The 27,208-nt window shown below is 42.6% G+C and overlaps 1 long non-coding RNA gene across 1 annotated transcript; it reads left to right on the top strand.

Moving 5' to 3' along the window:
* The first annotated feature begins 854 nt into the window (after positions 1-854).
* Positions 855-25,422, top strand: LOC144334833 (uncharacterized). The gene is made up of 4 exons (XR_013405076.1): positions 855-983; positions 7,500-7,564; positions 21,438-21,665; positions 25,288-25,422. It is a non-coding gene; the product is annotated as an uncharacterized LOC144334833 (long non-coding RNA).
* The last annotated feature ends 1,786 nt before the right edge of the window (positions 25,423-27,208 follow it).

Below are 27,208 nucleotides of genomic sequence, written 5' to 3'. Positions count from 1 at the left end.
CTTACAGAGAAGGCATTCAGTGAATGTGTGGAATTAATGTAATGGTTTAATAGCCACAAAATGTCTTAATGGTTGTTTTAGTCCATTTCCATGCTGCTGATAAAGACACACCCGAAACTGGGAAGAAAAAGATTTAGTTGGCCTTGCAGTTTCACATGTCTGGGGAGGCCTCAGAATCATGGTGGGAGGCGAAAGGCACTTCTTACATGTCAGCAGCAAGAGAGAACGAGGTAGAAGCAAAAGCAGAAACCCCGATAAGCCATCAGATCTCATGAGACTTGTTCACTATCACCAGAATAGAACAGGAAAGACGCGCCCCAATGATTCAGTTACGTGTCCCTAAGTCCCTCCCACAACACATGGGGATTCTGGGATGTAGAATTCAAGTTGAGATTTGGGTGGAGACACAGCCAAACCATATTCATAGCCAACACAGTCCTGGCCCATGGCTGGTGTTGAGCTGAGCTGCGACTGTGGCTGTGTGAGTTGGGGTGCGAGGCGTGCACACGCCTCTCAGCGGTACAGTGAAAGGATTTGGAGGCTCAAACGTGTGACCTACAAAGAATCTCCAAAGATCAAGGTGCATTCACCTTAAAAAGAAAAATCTCAGTGCAGTTTATAGCCAGTGTTTGCTTGCAGATGTGGATTCTACAGTAATAAAATGAATAATTAAAAGTCTGTGAATAAATTTTAATGCCTTATTGGAACTGTAAACACTGACTTTCTTTCCTCACCCACCCATCTGTTGGTGAGTTTCAGAAGGTGGATGAACCGTGCTGCGGGGACAGAGAGGAGGGTACAGCTTGGCCTCTGGGACCTCATTTGAGCACTGAGTGACTGAGCTCTCTCCATTTCAGATGTCCACTCGGAAGCTGTCCAGGCGGCTCTGGCCAGACACAAAGAGCGGAAGATGGCAGTGCCTGTGCCTTCCAAACGCAGGTCCCTGGTCGTGCAGACCTCCATGGACGCCTACACCCCTCCAGGTAAGGGACACGCTCCCCGACGCTGCCTCTTGAACATGCTGGGCACCTCAGAATTGACAGCTAGCCCAGCAGTTGGGTTTTTGCCTTCAAAATCATGGTGCAGAAATGCAGATTTTGTGAACCAGAAGTCCGAAAACAGTGTATGAAAAGTAACACTATGTATCTGTATAAATACACATTTTTAACTTTTCATCAAGATTCATACATATGATACATACCAGTAAAATCTCACACAGTTTTGTTCATTTAATTCTTTGTAGTGAAAAGGGAAGAGTTTGTAACACTCTGAGTGGAATTGGCCTTTTCTTCTGATTAGGCTGTGGCATGCATATTCTCAAATCTTCAGATAAGTGTGCTATATTGTTGGATTGTTTTAGAACAAGCGAATTGGACAGTTTAGGCTGCTACCCGAATCAGCTCATAAACTTTGCCTGCAAGGTGCTAGCTAGTATTTTAGTTCCTGCAGGCCATAAGGTCTCTCACAACCACTGAACTCTGCCCTCAGCCATGGGTGATAGCAAATGCGTATGACTGTGTACCAATAAAACTTTATTTACAAGAACAACGGACCAGATTTGGTGCACAGACCTGCCAACCCCTGATCTAAATTACTGAAGGTAATAGCCAATTTATATTTCTGCTATATAATACTGCTTTTCTTTAATCTTGAATTTTACATAACTACCCCAATTCTCTATTTTCTCTGCCCAAATAATTATAAACTACATTTCATGATCTTCACGCCCAAGTAAAGCAGAAAGTTTAGTTATCCAGATACTTGCTAGAGACACAGATTGAACCTACGCTATTTGGTGTTTAGTTTCTGTGATTTTGATTCCAACATTATTCATGTCGTTGTTGCAAGCTTGTCTTCTCAAAGGACCTGAATAACCTTACATCCCACGTTGAAGCTACATATCACTTTAAATGACACCGTATTTTTGCTCCAATACCAAAGAAACTTAAGGTACAATACGAATAGTTGAAAATGTACAACATTTTGGGGAGTATTTTTACTTCTGAAGTTTAGCTTAGTCTTGGCAAGCAGTGAGACAGAAGGACGTGCTTCAGATCAGAGCTGAGGTCAAGCGTATGTCCACATTACTGCAGGCAGCTCCTGAGTTTCACCTTTACGTGAAGGTACTGGAATTTAAAGGACAGAACTTAGAGTGCATCATTTTGGGTTTTCGTTGCTTTTTGTTTTGAGACAAGGTCTTGCTCTGTCACCAAGGTTGGAATTCAGCATCATGATGGCAGCTCTTGGCTCACTGCAGCTGTGACCACCTGGGCTCACACGGTCCTCCCACTTCAACCTCGAGCAGCTGGGATCACAGGTGCTCACCACCACACCCAGCTAATTTTTAAGTGTTTGTAGAGACAGGGTGTTCCTATGTTGTTTCTGTTTTTCATTGACACATAACGTGTTCTTCTTCTAAAGAACGCAGTGCCAGGAGGCAAGGGCGTGAATGCCGTGCTAGCAAGTTGTTGGCAAGGGAGCCCTTTCTGCCAACGTGCTTCCTGGGGCTCCTCCCTTTCCTTATTTTAATATTAAGCCACATCACATAATTAAGGGCTGGGCACGATAGCTCATGCCTATAACTGCAGTAATTTGGGAACCCAGGGCAGGTGTATGGCTTGAGCCCAAGGGTTCAAGGCCAGCCTGGACAACATGGTAAAATGTACAGAAATGCCTTTTGTACCTCTTGTCTCCACCAAAAGTACAAAAAATTAGCTGAGCCTGGTGGTGTGCACCTCTAGTCCCAGCTACTTGGGAGGCTGAGGTGGGAGAATGACTTGAGCCCGGGAGGCAGAGGTTGCTGTCAGCTGAGATGGCACCACTGCACTCCAGCCGGGCCAACAGAGCAAGACCCCCATCTCAATTAGAAAAAAATAACGATAATAAATGCAGACTCTTTAAAAATGATTAGGCCAGGCATGGTGGCTCATGCCTCTAACTTCAGCAGTTTGGGAAGCCAAGGCAGGCAGATTGCTTGAGTTCCCAGCATTTGAGACTAGCCTGGGCAACATTCCAAAGCCCATTCCTACAAAAAATACAGAAATCAGCCAGGAATGGTGTTGTGTGCCTGTGGTCCCAGCTGCTCGGGAGGCTGGAGTGGGAGGATCAGGCTGCAGTGAGCCATGATCGTGCCACTGCACTCAAGCCTGGACAACAGAGCAAGACCCTATCTCAAAAAATAACATGCTCAATCCTGTTTGTTTAGTTAATGGTTATAATTTGCCAAAACTTATGGTAAAATAATTGTATTTGTATGTGTTCTTTGTGTAACTAACAACATGGACGTAAAAGGATAACCCACTTGAAATATTTTAAACCAACTTTTTGGCGCTAACCAGTATGTAAGGCAACGGACATTTTTCTTGACCACTTTATATAAGAGAAATGACTTTGAAATGGAAGAAACAGTGCGGTTATTTGCTTATTTCACTTATTGAATCCAACCGCTGAGAAATGTTACTCGGTCATGTGTGATGAATAACCTCCTTGTACAGATGTCTGCAAAATATAAAAGAATATTATTTGAAATGTTGTTTTTGTGAAATATTTGGATTTGACCAACAGTTTTATATAAGCCATAAAGCATCCTTTGTAAATTTTCATCAGGAGTTCTCTTGATATATCATATGGGGCAGTTTTGTAAAATCGTAAATGTCAATATCATAAAATTTTTTTACTCCCAGCCTATTTTGTGCTTAGCGACAGTTTGCATGTTTATTACCGTACTTATTGATCCAAATCTTAGCTGCATTTTCTTACCTATTTTTCTTGGTTGTTGGTAACAGTGGTTAGATCTTACTCAGTTTCGATGCCCTTCAGAGAATGTTCTTGAAGTTTATCTTCATGAAATGACTGGCTGCTGACCTGGATCCTAGTTTCTGGAGAAACTCTCATTAGGATTGTCGCAACGCTAATATTCTATGGGTGAAACTTTAGTTTCCAAATGTAAAGATAAAAGAATAATTTGCCAAAACTACTTCTAGCCATGATGAGAGAACAGGGACCCAAATCACACATCTGCCATAAACAACTGTAAAACTGCACAAAACGAATGAGGTGGCTGTTTTTAGTCTGTGACCACAGCTGTACCAGCCAGAACCTGAGGGCGAGGGCAGGAGAATGAATAAGATGCACCCACAGTACACTTGCTCTCTGGAAAACACCTGCAGACCGTGGTGCCGAGAGTTCAGGTGTGGGCAGAGCATGGCCATCCTACCACGTCCAGAAGGCGGAGCTCGGAGAGAGCTCAGGTGTGAGCGGAGTATGGCCACCCTAACACGTCCAGGAGGGGGAGATCAGAGAGAGATCGGGTGTGGGCAGAGCATATCACCCTACCATGTCCGGGAGGGGGAGATCAGAGAGAGCTCAGGTGTGGGCGGAGCATGGCCATCTTACCACATCCAGGAGGGGGAGATCGGAGTGGGTGCAGGATGGGAGCTCTCCACAGATTCACACCAACAGCGAATCCAACCAAGCCTGCCCATGTCACGATGACCCAGCCGTGCCTGTGCTAACTGCTAAAACAAGAGCTGGAAAGCTTTAGAGGAAGGTTAGGGATCCTGAGTGTGCTCAACAAGTTACCCACAATGTGTAATATTCAGCAAATAATCACTGCATACACAGAGAAACAGGAGGTAGAATCTGTGGTCAAGAAAAAGGCAGTAAAAAGTGCACACACATGCAGGATGGTCTCTGTCACTCACCACACGCGGCGGCTGAGCGCATGAAGTGCGCCCGGTCTGAACTGGATTTGCTGCGTGAAAGACATGCCAGTTAATATAAAAAACAGAAAATATTGTATTTGTTTTTTTTTTTTTTTTTTTTTTGAGACAGAGTCTAGCTCTGTTGCCCAGGCTAGAGGGCAGTGGCGTGATCTCGGCTCACTGCAATCTCCGCCTCCCGGGTTCGTGCCATTCTCCTGCCTCGGCCTCCCAAGTTGCTGCCCGCTGCCACTCCTGGCTAACTTTTTGTACTTTTAGTAGAGACGGGGTTTCACCGTGTTAGCCAGGATGGTCTCGATCTCCTGATCTCGTGATCCACCTGCCTCGGCCTCCCAAAGTGCTGGGATTACAGACTTGAGCCACCGCATCTGGCCTATTTGTATTTCTTATTGCAAGTATGGTATGAGCATTTTGAGTTAAAAATATACTAGTAAAATTAATTGTACCTGTTTATATATTTATATGAGGCTACAAGGAAGGTTTCAAGTTCTATAACAGGACTCTCATAATTCTGTTGGAAAGTGCCCGTCTAGATGTCTGATACAGCAGAAGACCGAGTTTTTAAATCTACAATTATAAATATTTAGGGAATCAAATTACAATGTGTCAAAGAATGAAAATATTTTAATTCTTGAGCCAGAGGAAGGGAAGACACTTTTCACTATAATGGAGTTGGGGAATTTCAGGTTCCATACACGATAATCTTGAGAATTGTCACTCCCTCCTCACAGGTAAAAAGCTGAGCAAACTGAAAAATCAGCAGCTCTTCTTAAACCTGCAAGAGACCTGAGGTCACAGGCAAGCCACTGTCCGTAGCGGTAAAGCAGAGAATCACCATACACTGGAGCACAATGCTCCAAGGAACCCACACTGGGATTGGAAAACCTGAACTGGAATTGACAAATTGCTGCAGTGAGGTGTGGCCACATCTGAGAGTTAAAACCTCCAGGAGGCCTGTGCATATGGGTCTCATGCTTTTGTGAGTTGTATCATCAGAAGCTCAACCAGGTTCTCGAAGTAAACATCACAGAAAAATCCCCTCATACTTACTACAGGGGAAAGAGAATAGGAATCATTTTTCAATATGTAGGTGCACTCTTCACTAGGTCTACCTTCCAGAGAAGCTAGTTAGCTAGAGACTAACCTGGTGGGATTTTATCAGAGCCTTCTGACCTGGGAGAAAGGGAAATACCCAACTCCAATCTCCAGAACTGAAAAGCAAAAAAGAACAGAGTATCCAAGCACGATGGGACTTCCACAGAGGCATAAAATATGCATAACGGTAATACAAGGGGGAAGAAAGAGGAACAGAAGAAATATTTGTAACAGTCATAGCTGAATTTCCTCAGATTAATGCCAGACACCAAACCATAGATCCAGGAAGCTCAAGAAACACCAAGAAGGATAAATGTAAAAACGACGACGACAAAAACAAAACAAAAATAAACTCTATTTGGGCATAAAATACTCAAACTATGGCGAATCAAAGATTAAAAAGCAAAGAAACCAGAGTAATCTCCTTCCCTATGGTGGATCAAAGATAAGAATTATTTTCAACTTCCCCTCAAAAACCATGAAAGCAAGAAGTGGAGTGAAGTATTTAAACTTTTGAGAGGAAAAAAATTCCATTAACCTAGAAGTCTATACTCTGTGAAATTATCTTTCAAAAGTGAAGAAAAAAAAGACCTTCTCGGACAAAAATTGAAAAATTTGTCGCCGGTAGACCTGCCCTGCAAAAAATGTTCAAAGTTCTTTAGAGAAAATTGTAGAGGTCAGTAACTCAGATGTGCACAAAGAAAGGAAGAGCACAGTCTGTTTACAGGGCTCACAGCTGTCATCCTAACACTCTGGGAGGCAAAGATGGGAGTACAGCTGGAGGCCGCTTAGTTGAGACCAGCCTGGGCAACGTAGTGAGACTCTGTCTCATTAAAAAAAAAAGCCAAACGTGGTGGCCAACACCTATAGTGCCAGCTACTTTGAGAGGCTGAGACGGGTCACTTCTTGAGCCCAGGATCCCGTTCAAGGCTGCGGTGAGCTATAATGATGCTGCTCCAGTCCAGCCTGGGCAACAGAGAAAGACCTTGTCTGTTTAAAAAAATAAATAGAAAAACAAAAACCATTTAAAAAGAAATAGTGAAGGTAGAAGGAAATCTTTCATTTTTCTTAATAGATCTAACTTAACAGTTCATTCATATAGCGACAGTAAATATACTGTATTATATGCTTATGTATATGTCATATACACACACTTAAATATAAGTGAAATGAATGAGAGCAGTGATACCCAAGGGATGGGAGAGAGCAATTAGGAATTAGGATTATTTTGTTATTATAGTGTGCTTGCATTATCAAGAAACCAGTGTAGTGTCGTTTGAAAGTGGACTTGGGTTACTTGTAAATTTATATTGCAAATTCCAAGGCAGCCACTTTAAAAAAAAAAAAAAAGAGTAACTGATATGCTAAGAAAGGAAAGAAAATAAATCATAGAATATGCTCAATTAAGACCACAAGGAAAAAAAAAAGTGAAAGACAAAAAGAACAAGGGCAACAAATAGAAAATAGTAACAAATATGGTAGATGTTAATTCAACTGTATATTATTACTTTCATTGTCAGTCCAAATGCACCGAACTACATATTATCTATAAGAAATCCACTTTAGATATAAAGACATACATATAGATCAACAGTAAAGGGATGGAAAAAGATATAAATGTTAACACTAATTTTTTGGTGTGCAATGGCCTGATCTCATCTCACTGCAACCTCTGCCTTCCAGGTTCAAGTGATTCTCCCTCAGCCTCCCGAGTAGCTGGGATTACAGGCATTTGTCTTCATGCCCGGGTAATTTGTTATTATTATTATTATTTTTTTTTAATTTATTTATTATTATTATACTTTAAGTTGTAGGGTACATGTGCATAACGTGCAGGTTTGTTACATATGTATACTTGTGCCATGTTGCTGTGCTGCACCCATCAACTCGTCATTTACATCAGGTATAACTCCCAATGCAATCCCTCCCCCCTCCCCCCTCCCCATGATAGGCCCCGGTGTGTGATGTTCCCCTTCCTGAGTCCGAGTGATCTCATTGTTCAGTTCCCACCTATGAGTGAGAACATGCGGTGTTTGGTTTTCTGTTCTTGTGATAGTTTGCTAAGAATGATGGATTCCAGCTGCATCCAAGTCCCTACAAAGGACTCACTCATCCTTTTTTATGGCTGCATAGTATTCCATGGTGTATATGTGCCACATTTTCTTAATCCAATCTGTCACTGATGGACATTTGGGTTGATTCCAAGTCTTTGCTATTGTGAATAGTGCTGCAATAAACATACGTGTGCATGTGTCTTTATAGCAGCATAATTTATAATCCTTTGGGTATATACCCAGTAATGGGATGGCTGGGTCATATGGTACATCTAGTTCTAGATCCTTGAGGAATCACCATACTGTTTTCCATAATGGTTGAACTAGTTTACAATCCCACCAACAGTGTAAAAGTGTTCCTATTTCTCCACATCCTCTCCAGCACCTGTTGTTTCCTGACTTTTTAATGATCGCCATTCTAACTGGTGTGAGATGGTATCTCATTGTGGTTTTGATTTGCATTTCTCTGATGGCCAGTGATGATGAGCATTTTTTCATGTGTCTGTTGGCTGTATGAATGTCTTCTTTTGAGAAATGTCTGTTCATATCCTTTGCCCACTTTTTGATGGGGTTGTTTGTTTTTTTCTTGTAAATTTGTTTGAGTTCTTTGTAGGTTCTGGATAGTAGCCCTTTGTCAGATGAGTAGATTGCAAAAATTTTCTCCCATTCTGTAGGTTGCCTGTTCACTCTGATGGTAGTTTCTTTTGCTGTGCAGAAGCTCTTTAGTTTAATGAGATCCCATTTGTCAATTTTGGCTTTTGCTGCCGTTGCTTTTGGTGTTTTAGACATGAAGTCTTTGCCCATGCCTATGTCCTGAATGGTACTACCTAGGTTTTCCTCTAGGATTTTTATGGTATTAGGTCTAACATTTAAGTCTCTAATCCATCTTGAATTAATTTTCGTATAAGGAGTAAGGAAAGGATCCAGTTTCAGCTTTCTACTTATGGCTAGCCAATTTTCCCAGCACCATTTATTAAATAGGGAATCCTTTCCCCATTTCTTGTTTCTCTCAGGTTTGTCAAAGATCAGATGGCTGTAGATGTGTGGTATTATTTCTGAGGACTCTGTTCTGTTCCGTTGGTCTATATCTCTGTTTTGGTACCAGTACCATGCTGTTTTGGTTACTGTAGCCTTGTAGTATAGTTTGAAGTCAGGTAGCGTGATGCCTCCAGCTTTGTTCTTTTGACTTAGGATTGTCTTGGAGATGCGGGCTCTTTTTTGGTTCCATATGAACTTTAAAGCAGTTTTTTCCAATTCTGTGAAGAAACTCATTGGTAGCTTGATGGGGATGGCATTGAATCTATAAATTACCTTGGGCAGTATGGCCATTTTCACGATATTGATTCTTCCTATCCATGAGCATGGTATGTTCTTCCATTTGTTTGTGTCCTCTTTTATTTCACTGAGCAGTGGTTTGTAGTTCTCCTTGAAGAGGTCCTTTACATCCTTTGTAAGTTGGATTCCTAGGTATTTGATTCTCTTTGAAGCAATTGTGAATGGAAGTTCATTCCTGATTTGGCTCTCTGTTTGTTACTGGTGTATAAGAATGCTTGTGATTTTTGCACATTAATTTTGTATCCTGAGACTTTGCTGAAGTTGCTTATCAGCTTAAGGAGATTTTGGGCTGAGACAATGGGGTTTTCTAAATATACAATCATGTCATCTGCAAACAGGGACAATTTGACTTCTTCTTTTCCTAACTGAATACCCTTGATTTCTTTCTCTTGCCTGATTGCCGTAGCCAGAACTTCCAACACTATGTTGAATAGGAGTGGTGAGAGAGGGCATCCCTGTCTTGTGCCAGTTTTCAAAGGGAATTTTTCCAGTTTTTGCCCATTCAGTATGATATTGGCTGTGGGTTTGTCATAAATAGCTGTTATTATTTTGAGGTACGTTCCATCAATACCGAATTTATTGAGCGTTTTTGGCATGAAGGGCTGTTGAATTTTGTCAAAAGCCTTTTCTGCATCAATTGAGATAATCATGTGGTTCTTGTCTTTGGTTCTGTTTATATGCTGGATTATGTTTATTGATTTGCGAATGTTGAACCAGCCTTGCATCCCAGGGATGAAGCCCACTTGATCATGGTGGATAAGCTTTTTGATGTGTTGCTGAATCCGGTTTGCCAGTATTTTATTGAGGATTTTTGCATCGATGTTCATCAGGGATATTGGTCTAAAATTCTCTTTTTTTGTTGTGTCTCTGCCAGGCTTTGGTATCAGGATGATGTTGGCCTCATAAAATGAGTTAGAGAGGATTCCCTCTTTTTCTATTGATTGGAATAGTTTCAGAAGGAATGGTACCAACTCCTCCTTATACCTCTGGTAGAATTCAGCTGTGAATCCATCTGGTCCTGGACTTTTTTTGGTTGGTAGGCTATTAATTGTTGCCTCAATTTCAGAGCCTGCTATTGGTCTATTCAGGGATTCAACTTCTTCCTGGTTTAGTCTTGGAAGAGTGTAAGTGTCCAGGAAATTATCCATTTCTTCTAGATTTTCCAGTTTATTTGTGTAGAGGTGTTTATAGTATTCTCTGATGGTAGTTTGTATTTCTGTGGGGTCGGTGGTGATATCCCCTTTATCATTTTTAATTGCGTCGATTTGATTCTTCTCTCTTTTCTTCTTTATTAGTCTGGCTAGTGGTCTGTCAATTTTGTTGATCTTTTCAAAAAACCAACTCCTGGATTCATTGATTTTTTGGAGGGTTTTTTGTGTCTCTATCTCCTTCAGTTCTGCTCTGATCTTAGTTATTTCTTGCCTTCTGCTAGCTTTCGAATGTGTTTGCTCTTGCTTCTCTAGTTCTTTTAATTGCGATGTTAGAGTGTCAATTTTAGATCTTTCCTGCTTTCTCTTGTGGGCATTTAGTGCTATAAATTTCCCTCTACACACTGCTTTAAATGTGTCCCAGAGATTCTGGTATGTTGTATCTTTGTTCTCATTGGTTTCAAAGAACATCTTTATTTCTGCCTTCATTTCGTGATGTACCCAGTAGTCATTCAGGAGCAGGTTGTTCAGTTTCCATGTAGTTGAGCGGTTTTGATTGAGTTTCGTAGTCCTGAGTTCTAGTTTGATTGCACTGTGGTCTGAGAGACAGTTTGTTATAATTTCTGTTCTTGTACATTTGCTGAGGAATGCTTTACTTCCAATTACGTGGTCAATTTTGGAGTAAGTATGATGTGGTGCTGAGAAGAATGTATATTCTGTTGATTTGGGGTGGAGAGTTCTATAGATGTCTATTAGGTCTGCTTGCTGTAGAGATGAGTTCAATTCCTGGATATCCTTGTTAACTTTCTGTCTCATTGATCTGTCTAATGTTGACAGTGGAGTGTTGAAGTCTCCCATTATTATTGTATGGGAGTCTAAGTCTCTTTGTAAGTCTCTAAGGACTTGCTTGATGAATCTGGGTGCTCCTGTATTGGGTGCATATATATTTAGGATAGTTAGCTCTTCCTGTTGATTTGATCCCTTTACCATTATGTAATGGCCTTCTTTGTCTCTTTTGATCTTTGATGGTTTAAAGTCTGTTTTATCAGAGACTAGTATTGCAACCCCTGCTTTTTTTTGTTCTCCATTTGCTTGGTAAATCTCCCTCCATCCCTTTATTTGGAGCCTATGTATGTCTCTGCGTGTGAGATGGGTCTCCTGAATACAGCAGACTGATGGGTCTTGACTCTTTATCCAGTTTGCCAGTCTGTGTCTTTTAATTGGAGCATTTAGTCCATTTACATTTAAGATTAAGATTGTTATGTGTGAACTTGATCCTGCCATTATGATATTAACTGGTTATTTTGCTCGTTAGTTGATGCAGTTTCTTCCTAGCCTCGATGGTCTTTACATTTTGGCATGTTTTTGCAATGGCTGGTACCGGTTGTTCCTTTCCATGTTTAGTGCTTCCTTCAGGGTCTCTTGTAAGGCAGGCCTAGTGGTGACAAAATCTCTAAGCATTTGCTTATCTGTAAAGGATTTTATTTCTCCTTCACTTATGAAACTTAGTTTGGCTGGATATGAAATTCTGGGTTTAAAATTCTTTTCTTTAAGAATGTTGAATATTGGCCCCCACTCTCTTCTGGCTTGTAGAGTTTCTGCTGAGAGATCTGCTGTTAGTCTGATGGGCTTCCCTTTGTGGGTAACCCGACCTTTCTCTCTGGCTGCCCTTAAGATTTTTTCCTTCATTTCAACTTTGGTGAATCTGGCAATTATGTGTCTTGGAGTTGCTCTTCTCGAGGAGTATCTTTGTGGCGTTCTCTGTATTTCCTGGATTTGAATGTTGGCCTGCCCTACTAGGTTGGGGAAGTTCTCCTGGATGATATCCTGAAGAGTGTTTTCCAACTTGGTTCCATTTTCCCCCTCACTTTCAGGCACCCCAATCAGACGTAGATTTGGTCTTTTTACATAATCCCATACTTCTTGCAGGCTTTGTTCATTTCTTTTTCTTCTTTTTTCTTTTGGTTTCTCTTCTCGCTTCATTTCATTCATTTGATCCTCAATCGCTGATACTCTTTCTTCCAGTTGATCGAGTCGGTTACTGAAGCTTGTGCATTTGTCACGTATTTCTCGTGTCATGGTTTTCATCTCTTTCATTTCGTTTAGGACCTTCTCTGCATTAATTACTCTAGCCATCAATTCTTCCACTTTTTTTTAAGATTTTTAGTTTCTTTGTGCTGGGTATGTAATTCCTCCTTTAGCTCTGAGAAATTTGATGGACTGAAGCCTTCTTCTCTCATCTCGTCAAAGTCATTCTCCATCCAGCTTTGATCCGTTGCTGGCGATGAGCTGCGCTCCTTTGCCGGGGGAGATGCGCTCTTATTTTTTGAATTTCCAGCTTTTCTGCCCTGCCTTTTCCCCATCTTTGTGGTTTTATCTGCCTCTGGTCTTTGATGATGGTGATGTACTGATGGGGTTTTGGTGTAGGTGTCCTTCCTGTTTGATAGTTTTCCTTCTAATAGTCAGGACCCTCAGCTGTAGGTCTGTTGGAGATTGCTTGAGGTCCACTCCAGACCCTGTTTGCCTGGGTATCAGCAGCAGAGGCTGCAGAAGATAGAATATTTCTGAACAGCGAGTGTACCTGTCTGATTCTTGCTTTGGAAGCTTCCTCTCAGGGGTGTACTCCTCTCTGTGAGGTGTGGGGTGTCAGACTGCCCCTAGTGGGGGATGTCTCCCAGTTAGGCTACTCAGGGATCAGGGACCCACTTGAGCAGGGAGTCTGTCCCTTCTCAGATCTCAACCTCCGTGTTGGGAGATCCACTGCTCTCTTCAAAGCTGTCAGACAGAGTCGTTTGCGTCTGCAGAGGTGTCTGCTGCATTTGTTTAGTTTACTGTGCCCTGTCCCCAGAGGTGGAGTCTACAGAGACAGGCAGGTTTCCTTGAGCTGCTGTGAGCTCCACCCAGTTCGAGCTTCCCAGCAGCTTTGTTTACCTACTTAAGCCTCAGCAATGGCGGGCGCCCCTCCCCCAGCCTCGCTGCTGCCTTGCCGGTAGATCACAGACTGCTGCGCTAGCAATGAGGGAGGCTCCGTGGGTGTGGGACCCTCCCGGCCAGGTGTGGGATATGATCTCCTGGTGTGCCCGTTTGCTTAAAGCGCAGTATTGGGGTGGGAGTTACCCGATTTTCCAGGTGTTGTGTATCTCAGTTCCCCTGGCTAGGAAAAGGGACTCCCTTCCCCCTTGCGCTTCCCAGGTGAGGCAGTGCCTCGCCCTGCTTCAGCTCTCGCTGGTCGGGCTGCAGCAGCTGACCAGCACCGATCATCCGGCACTCCCCAGTGAGATGAACCCAGTACCTCAGTTGAAAATGCAGAAATCACCGGTCTTCTGTGTCGCTCGCACTGGGAGTTGGAGACTGGAGCTGCTCCTATTCGGCCATCTTGCTCCGCCGCCTCAATTTATTATTTTTTTCTATTTTTGTACAGATGGGATTTCACCGTGTTGGCCAGGCTGGTCTTGAACTCCTGATCCATTCTGCCTTGCCCTTCTAAAGTGCTGGGATTACAGGCATGAGCCACTGTACCCGGCCAACACTCATTTTGAAAAATGAAAGTGGTGATATTAATTTCAGACAGAGTTGGCTTTACATCAAGGAAAGTTACCAGAGATGAGTATTACGTAATAAAGAGGTCAATTCTCCAAGAAGATGTAACAATCCTTAAATGCACTTTTGCTAACAAAGCATCAGAATTCCAAAGCAAAAACTGATAAATTTCAAGGAGAAATAATTAACTCACTATTATAGTTGGAGACGTTAACACCCCCTTTATCAGAAATGCACCAATTAAGTAGCCAGATAATCAGTAAGGACAAAATTGAAATCGGCATCCTCAGTCAACTGTATATAACTGACGTTTATAGACTATTTCCTCCAACAACAACAGAATACAGAACATTCACCAAGACATACCATGTTGTGGTCCATAAAACACACCTTAACACATTTAAAAGAATAGGAATCAAACAAGTATGTTCTCAACTACAGTAAAGTAGAAATCAGTAATGGACGACTGGAAAATATATTAGGATATTAAACAGTACACTTATACATAATACATTGTTCAAGGAAGAAACCTGAAGATTTCTTTGAATTTTTGAAGTAAATGAAAATGAAAACTTGTTAAAATTTGTGAGCTGCAGTGACAGTAATGTTTATAGGGAAATTTATAGATTTAAATGCATACATTAAAAAAAAATAAGATCTAAAATCAATCAGCTTCCACCTTCGAAAACTAGAAGAACAACATCAAATTAAATTCTAAGCAGGTGACAAATAATGAAAGAGCAGAAATCAATACGTTGAAAACAGAATATCAGTAGAGAAAAATCAATGAAACAAAAAGCTGGTTCTTTGAGAGAAAATCTGTAAGCCTCTAAAAAGAGAAAGAAATACAGCAGATAAATTTCCAATATCAGAAATGAAATAAGGGACATAACTACAGATCCCATGGACATTAAAAGGATAATAAAAATTATGAATAACTCTATGGCCACAAATTTGATAATGTGGATGAAATGAACCAATTTCTTTAAAGACAGAATTTGCCAAAATTTGAACAGGAAGAAATGATCTGTATGGGCCTGTATCTGTTAAATTGAATCAGTGGTTAATAACCTTTCAAAACAGGAAGTGCCAGGCCCAGAAGGGTTCACTGGTGAATTCTACCAAATATCTGAGAAGAAATACCAATTATCTACAATCTCTTTCAGAACATAGAAGCTGAGGAATACTTCTTAACTCATTCTATAGAGCCAGCATCATTTTAATATCAAATACCATTTTAATAACAAAATATTACAAGAAAACTACAGAACATCTCTCATGAACATAGATGCAGTAATCTTCAATAAAATATTAGCAAATTAAATCTAACAAAAATTGTGCACTAAAACCACATGGAATTTCACATATCCAAAGCCGGTTTAACATTGAAAAGCCAATTAATGTAATTCATCACATTAATGGGTCAAAGACTAACAGATGCCTCATCTAAGAAGATATAGAGATGGCAAATCGACGTATGAAATGATGCTTCACATCACGTGTCATAGAGAAATGCAGATTAAAGCAACAGTAAGATATCACTATGCCAGAATCCAGAACACTATCAACACCAAAGCCTGTGAAGACGTGGAGCTGTGGGAATTCTTTCTCATTGCGGGTCTTAATGCAAAATAGAGCAGCCTTTAGGAAGACAGATTGGTGGTTTCTTACAAAACTAAATAGACTCTTACCATATGATAAAGCAATTAGACTCCTTGGCATTTGCTCAAAGCAGTTGAAAACTTATGTCTACACACAAAGCCTGCAAGTAGATATTTAGAGCAGCCTTATTCATAGTTGCCAAAACTTGGAAGCAACCAAAATGCCCCTCAGTAGGTGAATGTATAAGTGAGCTGCGGTACATCCAGACAATGGGATATTATTTGAGGCTGAAAATAAATGAGCGATCCATAAAACGACATGGAGGAAACTTAAAGGGCATATTACTAAGTGAAAGAAGCAATCTGAAAAGGTTGTTGTATGATTCCAGCTTTACAACATCCTGGAAAAGGCAAGACTATGGAGACTGTAAGAATATCAGTGGCTGCCAGGGGCCAGGGGGAGGCAGGGATAAATAGGCAGAGCAGGAGAATTTTTAGTATCTTTTGATCTCTATGATACTGTAATGGTGGATACATGTTATGCATTTGTCCAGACCCATCTATTGTACAACACCAAGAATGAACCCTGATGTGAATGATGGAGTTGGAGTGGTAATGATGTTTCGCTGTAGGAGTATCAGTTGTGACAAATGTACCAGTCTGGTAGGCAATGTCGATGATAGGAGACGCTGTGCATATATAGGGTATACATGAGACATCACTGTGAAGCTGGAAAATATGACACTGAGATGAAATTGCGCTGATGGGCTTAACGGGTTGGAGAAGGAAGATGAAAACGAATTAACCAAAGTGAAGCCCAGAGAAACAAAATGAAAGAAAAGCCAACAGAACTTCAAGCTCCTGTGATACGTCAATATACTTGTAATACAAGAAGGAAAAGAGAGAGAAGAGCAGGAACATTTGAAAAAAGGAGTCCAAATTTTCTCAGATTGGTGTCAAACCACCTGTGCCCGGCCCCGTGAAGTTCATTGAATTCCAAGCAGAACAAATATAACAAGAATCACATCCACGTTCATGATAGCCAAAGTACTGAAATCCCAAGATGAAGAGGAGATCCTGAAAGGACTCAGAAGAAAAAGACACGTTACACACCAGAGAAGCATTTGAACAACGCGTGACTTCTGTGAAGATACAGTGGAGACCAGAAGACCATGGAAAGACATTTTTTAAAGCACTAGAAGCAGGAGAAAGGCCTGTCAACTCATATCCAGGGAAAATCTCCTTATAAACGGGTGAAACAACACACTCCCAAACATGAAAGCTGAGAGAATGTGTTATCAGCAGAACTACACTATAAACATGCTAAAGAATGTACTTGGCTGATTGCAAAGGATATCAGATGAAAGGTCAGCTCTACGAAAAAGAACCCTAGAAATTGTAACAGTGCGCTCTGAATTTTGTAGAATATAAAATCATAGAATATTTTACTCTATGATTTTATGGCTTTTGTTTTTTTATGATCTTACAATTTTATGATATAAAGTCATAAGTTTTACATGCTTCTCTATGCCTCCTTTACGTGTTTTGAAGTCCTTGCTGTACCATGCATCGGTAGTTTATTCCTTATTATTTATTTATATTCTATTTGATAGATATGACACATTCTGTTTATTCATTTACCAGTTGGTTATTCATTGTTTCCAGTATTCAGCTGCTGTCGACATTTATGTACCTATCTTTGTGTATGCATATAATTTCCTTTATCTTAAGTGGATGCCAAGTAGCATGATTGACTCTTACTGTAAATTTAGGTTTAGCTTTTTAAAAACTGCCAAATTGTTTACAAAATAGCTGCACTATTTCACACTTCCACCAGCAGCATATACACATCCCAGTTTCTCCACCTCATCACCACCAATAGTTATTGTTGATGTTTTGATTTTTGCCATTCTAATTGATGTGAAATGGTATATCATTGTGTATTTACTTTGCAACAATGAATGATGCTAAGCATTTTTAATGTACTTATTAGCTTTTAATGTGCTAATTCCTATTCATAGCCATTTGTATATATTGGTAAAATGTTCAGATTTTTTGCTCACGTTTTAAATGGGTTGGTTGTCGTCTTATGGGTTTTAGGTGCCTTATACAATCTGAATATGAGACTTTTACAGATGTAACGTTTCTCAGTGAAAGAACAAACTATTATGTAGCAGACAGAACAAAGCCTTTGCCCCAAGATACCCAGGTCCCATTCCACAGAACTTATGAACCTGTTGCCTGAAGTGGCAAAAGGGATTTTGCAGCTGATTAATTCGATTAATTTAAGATCTTGAGATGGGACCATTATCCTGGTTTAAGTAGGTAGACCCATTGTAATCAAGAAGGTTCTTACAAGAGAAAAGAACTGGAGACTGGAGTGATGCCCTTTAAAGATGAAGAGGGGCCAGGAGTCAGGGACACAGGTAGCCCCTAGAAGTTGGGAAAGGTAAAGAAATGGATTGTCTTTTGAAGCCTCCAGAAGGAATGTAGTTCTGCTGACACTTAGATTTTACACTTCTGACTTTTGACTTCTCCATCAGTAGGATAATAGATTCGTGTCTTGTTATAAGCCACTAAGATCAAGGTAATTTGTTACATTAGCTATAGGGAGATAATCATCTTTTAAAACTTACTAGTTTTCTATTTTAATGAAGTCCATTTTACTAATTTTTATGGATTGTGTTATTGGAAGTTTTAGAAGTCTCATGGTCTTACTGTTCTTTCATTTAGGTCTGTGATCCATTTGGAGTTAATTTTTGTGTGTGCAGTAGGGATCTAAGTGGGATTTTTATTTGTTTTGGTTTGGTTTGGGGGATTTTTTTCCCCACGCTTTTTCTTTTTGGTGTGTGGGTACCCAGTTGCCTCTGCAACATTTGTTGAAAAAACAAACTGCCTTTCTCTTACTGAATTGTCTTGAGACCTTTGTCAAAAATAAAGTAACCATAAATATAAGGCTTTATTTCTGAGTTTAATTCTGTTCCTTTGATGTATGTGTCTATTTTTGTGCTAATACCACTGCCTTGATAACCATGACTTTATGTTAAGTTTTGAAATCAGATAGTGAAGTCCTCCAACTTTGTTTTCCTTTTTCAAAATGATTTTGGCTATTGTAGGTCCTTTGTATTTCCAGATAAAATTGAGAATAAGTTTTCCATTTCACACACAGCCTTCTGGGATTTTATTAGGCAGTGCCTTGAATTAATGGAACAGTTTGGGAAGAATTTTCTTGATAATGCTGAGTTTTCCAATTCACGATCATGAATCTGCCTCCATTTATTTAGTTTCCATTTATTTGGATCTTTAATTTCTCTCAGTAATGTTTTATAGTTGTCATTGTGCACATTTTGCACCTTTTTGTTAGAAGTTCAGCTGAGTGTTTCATGCTTTTGATGCTATTGTGAATGGAACGATTTTCTTAATTTTATTTTCAGGTTGTTTATTGCTAGTGTATGTATATCTTTATCTTGTGTCCTGTGACATCATCAAACTTTGTTTTAGTAATGTAAACATTTTTGGTGTATTTCTTGCCATTTCCTACATCCCAAAGTCATGTCATCTATGAATAAAGACACTTTTATTCCTTTCTAATCGGAATGTCTTTACTACTAAATTTGTTAATTTATTTCACCAGCTAGAACCTGCCAGATAATGTTGAATCATAGTGGCAAGAGGGGACATCTTTGTCTTGTTCTCCATCTTAGGGAAAATGCATTCTATTGTTTACCATTGAATACAACGTTAGCTGTGGCTTTTCACGAATACACTTTAACAGGTTGAGGAAATTGCCTTCTATTCCTGGTTTGTTGAGTTTCATTCTCTTGAATTTGTCAGTACTTTTCTATGTCTCTTAAGGCTAACTTGCGGTTCTACTCCGTAATTCTATATTGTGTAAGACATTAATTCACTTTTGAATGTTAAATCAACTTGACTTCCTGTCCCCATGCTGTGTAATTCTAGTCACCACTGGTCATGCTGTATCATCCATTTCATATGCTGCTTGCTTGGTTTGCTGCTATTCTGTTGAGTGTCTATATCACATTATTCTGCAGGTTTCTTGGAAAAGGTAGGTGGGAGTTAGGAATGAAAGATTGTAAAGGGTTGTGAGAAGACGTTCTGGGGAGATGGTTGTGCTCCATATGGACACCTGGTTGTGTACCTTTCTCAAAAGTCTCAAGGCTGTGTCAGTTTTACTTTTACTTTTATATAAATTGTGTAAGTTTTCTTAAAAGGCAGGGTGGGCCAGGCGCAGTGGCTCACGCCTGTAATCCCAGCGGTTTGGGAGGCCAAGGCAGGCGGGTCATGAGGTCACAAGGTCAGGAGATTGAGATCAGCCTGGCCTACAAGGTGAAACCCTGTTTCTGCTACAAATACAAAAATGAGCCAGGCATGGTGGCACGTGCCTGTAATCTCAGCTACTTGGGAGGCTGAGGCAGGAGAATCGCTTGAGCCTGGGAGTGAGAGGTTACTGTGAGCGGAGATCATGCCACTGCACCCCACCCTGGGCAACAGAGCAAGACTCTGTCTCAAAAGAAAAAAAAGCAAGGTGATAGAGAATTTTCAGGCTCCTAATATTGTTGCTTGTCTAACAAGTAAACTTTAAAAAAAATTCCCAGACAGCATAAGTCATGTGACAGTGGTAATAAGTGTGAATATTGTTTGCTATTATTGTCTTTTAAGAAGCCAACCTGTGTCTTAAGCTTATTTGCTGTGACTCCTCCTCTCACCCAATGATCTGGAGCTGCTCACCTGAGCCAGCACCTCCCATCACTCACCTGTAGGTAGGATTCTGAGTGTCATCCTTACGTTGAAGTTTAACAAATACACCAGCACTTTATTCCCAAAAACCTTGGTACTGCATGAAAAGTTATTAACTGAAAAATGTTCTCCTGAATTATAGTGAAAAAATGGATGTATTTTATCATAATCCAAGATACCCAATTTGTAGATAGAAAAATCAATAATGAGAATGTATAAAAAACGAATTCTGTAAAAGTGAGTAGAGTGTAAAATGGGACATGAGGGTATGTCGTGTGCCCCGGAGGAAAACAGGGAGGTGGAGGGGCCGCTCCATGTGAGGCACATTCTGGTGTCTCTCCTGTTACCATCATCAGCGTCTTGATCCTTAGAGAGCTGCATTCGTATCGAACACACCGACGTAGAAATCCATCACTCTCATGGATATCGAACACACTGACGCAGAAATCACTTGCATGGGTATCGAACACACTGATGTAGAAATAAATCAGCTGCATGGGTATCTAGCACACTGATGTAGAAATAAATCAGCTGCATGGGCATCTAACACACCGATGTAGAAATAAATCAGCCGCATGGGCATCTAACACAACGACATACAAATAAATCAGCCGCATGGGTATCTAACACACCGACATACAAATAAATCAGCCGCATGGGTATCTAACACACCGACATACAAATAAATCAGCTGTATGGGTAACTAACACACAGACGGAGAAATCAGCTGCCTGAGTATCTAACACATACACCAATGTAGAAATAAATCAGAGCCCAGAAGGGCATCTCAGGAATAACAAGGGGTAAACATAGTCACACTGAGACTACTGAGAGCCGCACAGGCCCTCCGCCTCCCCTTGCCCTCTCACTTTCTGACTGACACAAGAAAACACTTGGTTTCTTCCCAAACTGCTGTGTAGAGGAAATGTGTCAGTGCATCTTTGAGATGACAGTATCAAACATCTTATAGCATGTTTGTATAAGGTGCTTTGGAAGCAAAATTCATTATGCTAAAATAAATGGTTCATTATCTGAAAAGTGGTTTAAATTCTCAAGAGTGTCTACCGCAAAAAGTCATTAAACAACTGTTCAGACTTGCGTGAAGTAAATCTCTGTTTGAGGGACTGAGATTGTGGTGTATGTTTCTGCTGCAATATATAGCAAATCGTTTTTCTTCTTACACAGATACCTCTTCTGGCTCAGAAGACGAAGGCTCAGTGCAGGGGGACTCCCAAGGCACCGCGACCTCCAGCCAGGGTTGCATCACCATGGAGCACTGGATCAGTCAGGCCATCCATGGCTCCACCACGTCCACCACCTCCTCCACCTCCTCCACCTCCTCGTCCTCCATGCAGAGCGGGGGCAGCAGGGCTGCCCACAGGCTGGCGGAGGTCATGGCCCAGACCCACATAGGTGAGCACGCTTCACAGTGTCTTTCTGTGCCTGTTGTCTAAATGCCTTTGTGGGTGCAGGTTTTCCTCTGTTTGCATCATGGCTGTGGAATCCCTTGGTGGAAAGAGCGCAGAGCCCCTCTGGTCCCTGGGGTGCTTCGGTTGGATTGTTTCTGGAATCTCCTTTACTGCTTCTCATGCCCAGATCCCTCCCACAGCTGGAATTCCAGGGGCCTTGCTACTGGGGAATCCTGCAGCCATATCCACTCCCATCTTTTCTTCTCACTTATGCTCCTTTGTGAAACCTTTACAGTCCCAGTCAACAGGACAGGGTTTTAAAGTGTGCTCCTCCTGACCACGGGAGTCATTTATGGAAACGAGGGCTTTAACCACGGCTGCTTTACGCTGCTGTCTGCCACAGGTGTTCAGATTTCTTGGGCGTGGCGCACTGTTTTGTGTAGGTTCTATGACAAGGGAGATCCTCTGTGTTAGAAAAAGAACGAAGTTAGGATCACTGCCCTACAACGTTTGAAGATGCCGTGGAAAAGGAGTGAAGTGAGAATTACTAGAGGTAGAGCCGGCGCGTGGAGGAGCGGTGATGAGCCTTCTGTCGCTCTGCCTTTGAATGGTTCAGGACTACATGTTTTCCATCAAGTATGGGACTTGGGTTGACTAGGATTTGGTGTGTGTCTCTATTAAAGCAGTAATCGGAGACGACTGTGTACCATGTTGCCGATAACGGAGCACAAGCCACAGGCTCAGACCCTCCCGGCATCAGCTACCACAGGAAAGCCTGATCTCTGCAAAACCCTCAGTGGGAAGCAGGTGGACGTCATGTGTGATCAGATAGCCCACAGACACCCCAGAACCCCAGAATGTTCACTTCTAGATCACTGACTCCTTGACACCCAGAGGCGTTTGGGATTGACTTGGGTCCCAGCCCCTTCGGTGCCCACTGACACTGAAAGCGTCAGCTGTTTTCTGTCTGGAACAGGAGTTTGCTGTCAGGAGAGCTGGTCTGTCTCACTTTTCCCAATAACTGCTGCTGGGATCTTGAAGTCCCTTCTCCTGCTTTAGGCTTTGAGTGAGGGAAAAAAAATTGAAAAAAATAATTTTTCTCTCTCAACTGTTGTCGGTATAAAGGAGAAAACAGAAATACTCTTTAAAAGTTTGCAAAGTAGTACTCAAATGCAAAGCAGTATTACACTTCAGTTTGACACAGTTTCAGGAACATGTACACTCATTTATGTGAATTAATAACCTATACTTGAAATTACAGTAGGTTGAACATTGAACAGAAATGTGTGACTTCTACATATTTTTCCATATTAAAATTCCATGTGTATATTGGATTCCAGGATAGTGGTCGAGGCTCTGCCAGACCTGAACGGGGAGGCCAGACAGCACCTCTGCCACTTGGTGGAAGCATTTGTATCCTCGGAGTTTATTCAATTTTAAGGAAATGCACAGAATCTTACCTGGAAAACACAAATTTTTGAACAAATGAAGCACTGCACTTGGGCCTCCCTTTGTGGGTTGACCCTTGCAATACTGGAGGAAGTTTTAGTACAAAGACTTAATTTATCCAAACTGTGAGGGGCTCCTAACTCATGTACATCAGGGCTCAGTGTGACCCAAATGTAACTCTCAGGTGATCACGTTCTGGTAATTTCTAATTGGGCACAAAGGTAATCCTCGTAGACTATCTGGACATTTTCTATAAGTTTGGGATTTTTTTGGAAAAGCCGTGGCAAAATAATGAAACTTGAAGAGGAGAAATATTTTGTGTGGCAAAACAAGAGAAGTAAAAAGTCAGATGTGCATGTGACCTTCTGAGATAATCAGAAGCCTGTGAATGAGAACTCAGCGTGTGTGATCGTGTGTGCGCATGCGTGTGAGAGTTCTAAGGAGTCCAGGCACAACATAGTCACACTGGCCACCCCGTCCAAGGGATGGAAGGAGAGGCCACAGAGGCTGCTTTCATCGGAGGGGAGAAAAGCCCAGGGCTGCAGACTCCAGGTCACCCAGTCTCACAGAGCTGGCCGCGCTTCTACTTGTTGTTGAAGCGAAATCTCAAGACCTTTGTGGATTTTTTTCCACCAATTTATGCCAGCAGTTAAGTAGGAACATCTCACATATATCTTCACAGTCAAGCCAGTTTGGCATAAGATAGGAAATCGCATTCTAGTTTTCTTTTTCTACTGCTTTACCCGCTGTCCATCTAGAAGCTGTCTGCAGCACTTTCACACCTCGGAGCTGAGAGGAGGCCTCCGAGACGCTACCATCCAAGTCCGCTGAGGATTGAGGGTTGGTTCTGCAGGAAGTCGGGCGGCCTGCCTCCAGGTGGAAAGTCGTGGCACTGACGGACGGTGTGGCGGACCCTCCCCTTAGTGAGAGCCGATCATTCTTCTCTTCTCAGTCACGGGTTCCAAGTGAGTGGCGTTGCCAAATCGACTTGTGACAACAGACTGACACCCTCGGGAGGGGCTGACGCTGTGCCCAGGCGGCTCAGCACCCCCACCCCACCCGGTTCTCGGATCATAAAGGAGCATCGTTTCACGGCCTGTTTTGTGCCTCGATTTTCTGTGTGCTGTTTTTGTGCGTTCAGTTGATTTCGCCGTCTAAATGGCCTCCGGGCGGGTGCTGACACGGGCAGTGTGCGGTGAAGAAAGGCTTTTGAGGATGAGCGCCACTTTCAGCAGCACAGAATATCACACTTCTGTGTCTTCTGTTGCGTGGGACGGTGGTGGGTGATCCTGAAAAGCTTCTGTCAAAGCAGGATTCAGAATCCAGATCCGCACTGTGGCGCCCATCCTCAAGATTCTAGGTGTGACGGGCGTCGTCAGTGGGCTGCTTGACACATCTTTCTCAACGTTTTATTCATTAACTAGCAAAGCATGCTTTTCCCCATTTAGCCGTTTACGGCTTGACTTTCTCTCCACGGGGTGCTGTAAGAGAAAGAGCTCCATGCGCTCATTGGCCTTAGGCAGTCCTTAGTACACATTAGGGTGTAAAGGTGGTTTTTTGAATGACTAGTATTGTTTGTACTAAGACAAATAATAGTAGTTCTTGATGTCTCCCCCTTTTGTAAAGAAAATCCTATGAACTGTATATGTGTTAACTCATGTAATCCACCCAACTACCCTACATGGTCATAGCCATTACTGTTCCCATTTGATGAAGAAACTGAGGCACGGAGAGCTTAAGGGACATCCCCAAATCTCCAGAAGTTTCCAGAGCCGGGTTTCCATTTCCAGGCCCTGGGCTCCAAAGCGCCAGTAAAGCCCTGGGCTGTGTCGACGGTGGCTGACAGGAAACGGGACCCTTCCATAAACACACACACGGTTCCTGGTGCCCCGCCATCGCCAGTATAACGTTATTTTAGTTAAAACGCCGCTAACGTGGCTCCTGTTAGGAAATTGAGGTTTCACCGAACTCTGCTCCATTTTCGGCAGCATGAGTTATGCTGAGGTCCCCCTTTGTGCCGGATGTTTGTGGCAGACATGGCTGAGATCGGCTTTGGCTTCTCACGGCAACCCCAGGGTGAGAGCCTGCGCTCCGGTCTCTTCCTAAGTTATGGCTTGCTCAACCTGCAGAGCAAACGCCACAACCACCAGAAACACTCATGATGTGCTTCTTTACAGAAAATCATTCTGCACCTCCTGACGTAACCACGTACACCTCAGAGCACTCCATACAGATGGAGTGACCACAGGGTTCCACGGGGTCCCGGACAGCGCCCGAGTACGGCAACGCCGAGCTCATGGAGACCGGCGATGGTACGTCCCAAAGCAGAGATGCGTTTTTTTCTGGTAAACGGTTTGTACTGATGTCCCGTTCCGTGCCCGTGACTGGGTGTGTTTCTTCCTGGGGTGCAATCTGCTGCCATTTTGTCTGCTGAATAACTAACAGTGGTTCAGCAACTGAGAAATTCTTGTACAGGTGTTAAGACCATGAACAGTCACTGAGAAGAGCAAGATGAAGTTAAATGTACAACAGAATTACTGTCAGATGGGCCGATATGTTGCTTTAGACTTAGGAGGAAAAAGGGTCTTTTTATCCATGTTGGACAGAGATGTCAGCGACTTGGTAAAAGGCTGTGGCAGGGGGCTTCTCCTTCCTTCCTTGTGGCCTGGTCTTGGTATGTTCTCATTACAGCGGCCGTTTGTATCACCTCGCCCCTATTCTATTTAAGTCTCAGTCCTTCCTGGGGTCATAAAAGTCAGTGTAGAGCCTAACAGTGAATGAAATACAATACCCGGTGTGAAGCCTCATGGAGCAGTTTTGGCATAGCATCATCTTGCAGTGCATGGGACTCATAGGTGGACAGGGAGGCCTATCCCAGCCCCAACAAGTAGACAGGGAGGACTATCGGAGTCCCGACACTCACAGTGGACAGGGAGGTCTATGCCCTGGGCTTAGATAATGGTGCGTCAGGGTAGCCTTCCACCCTTTAGCCCAGAGCTTGGTGTTCCAAAGGCCACGAGGAGTTTCAGACCCTCGACCCCGGACATGTTCCAAGACTCTTATGTCAGATATGGAAGCCCTGCCTCAGCTTCTCCCAACACTCAGCTTCTCGGAACACTCAGCTTCTCCCAACACTCAACTTCTCTGCCAACATAGAAGAAGCATCTTGATTGTGCTTTTCTTTAAAAAATCAATGTATTGCTATACATACATATTTTATACTTAACTGCATATCTTAGAGTATAAACTTTGACATATAAAAATCTCCATAGTGGTTATCTGTGGGGCACAGGATTGGCGCAGAAACAGGCACTTTCCCTTTGAACTGTGATGTTTGCGTTGTTCATACTAAGAATGTGCTCGCGTTGGTTGTACTGTTTGCTTCTAAGTTTCTATAAAAAGAGAGCAGTAGACTGATGCACTCAGTGTCCTGGAAATAGAGGCTGTGCTCTGGGTCTGAGTGCTGCCAAGCCCCAGCACCCCCTTGGGCGGTGAAGTCAACATTTCCGTGCCCGAGTCTTCTCATCTCAAATTGGGGAATAATAACCATAGGCTTGTGGTGAGTTTTGAGTCCCTATGCATGACTCAGAACCATTTGGCACATGGAAGGTACCACTAGGGCATTGGTTTGCCATCTGTAGGGGGAGGCATCAGCACCACCAGGTCAGAAGTTAAGGGGTGACCCTGGACACCACGTCTGTGGCGAGGTGGGGCTGTGAGGCTGCCTGTGTGTCAGGAGCACCGCGCTTCTGTGCCCAGCTGTGTGTGCCGGGAGCACCACGCTTCTGTGCCGGCCTGTGTGTGTGTTGGGAGCACCACGCTTCTGTGCCGGCCTGTGTGTGTGTTGGGAGCACCACGCTTCTGTGCCCAGCTGTGTGTGCCGGGAGCACCGCGCTTCTGTGCCGGCCTGTGTGTGTGTTGGGAGCACCACGCTTCTGTGCCCAGCTGTGTGTGCCGGGAGCACCGCGCTTCTGTGCCGGCCTGTGTGTGTGTTGGGAGCACCACGCTTCTGTGCCGGCCTGTGTGTGTGTTGGGAGCACCACGCTTCTGTGCCTGGCTGTGTGTCAGAAGCACCGCACTTCTGTGCCTGCCTGTGTG

The sequence above is a fragment of the Macaca mulatta genome, chromosome 15, assembly GCF_049350105.2.
Source record: "Macaca mulatta isolate MMU2019108-1 chromosome 15, T2T-MMU8v2.0, whole genome shotgun sequence".
Lineage (NCBI taxonomy): Eukaryota > Metazoa > Chordata > Mammalia > Primates > Cercopithecidae > Macaca > Macaca mulatta.
The sequence above is the reverse complement of the archived record's forward strand: the minus strand, read 5'-3'. Positions and strand labels throughout refer to the sequence as shown.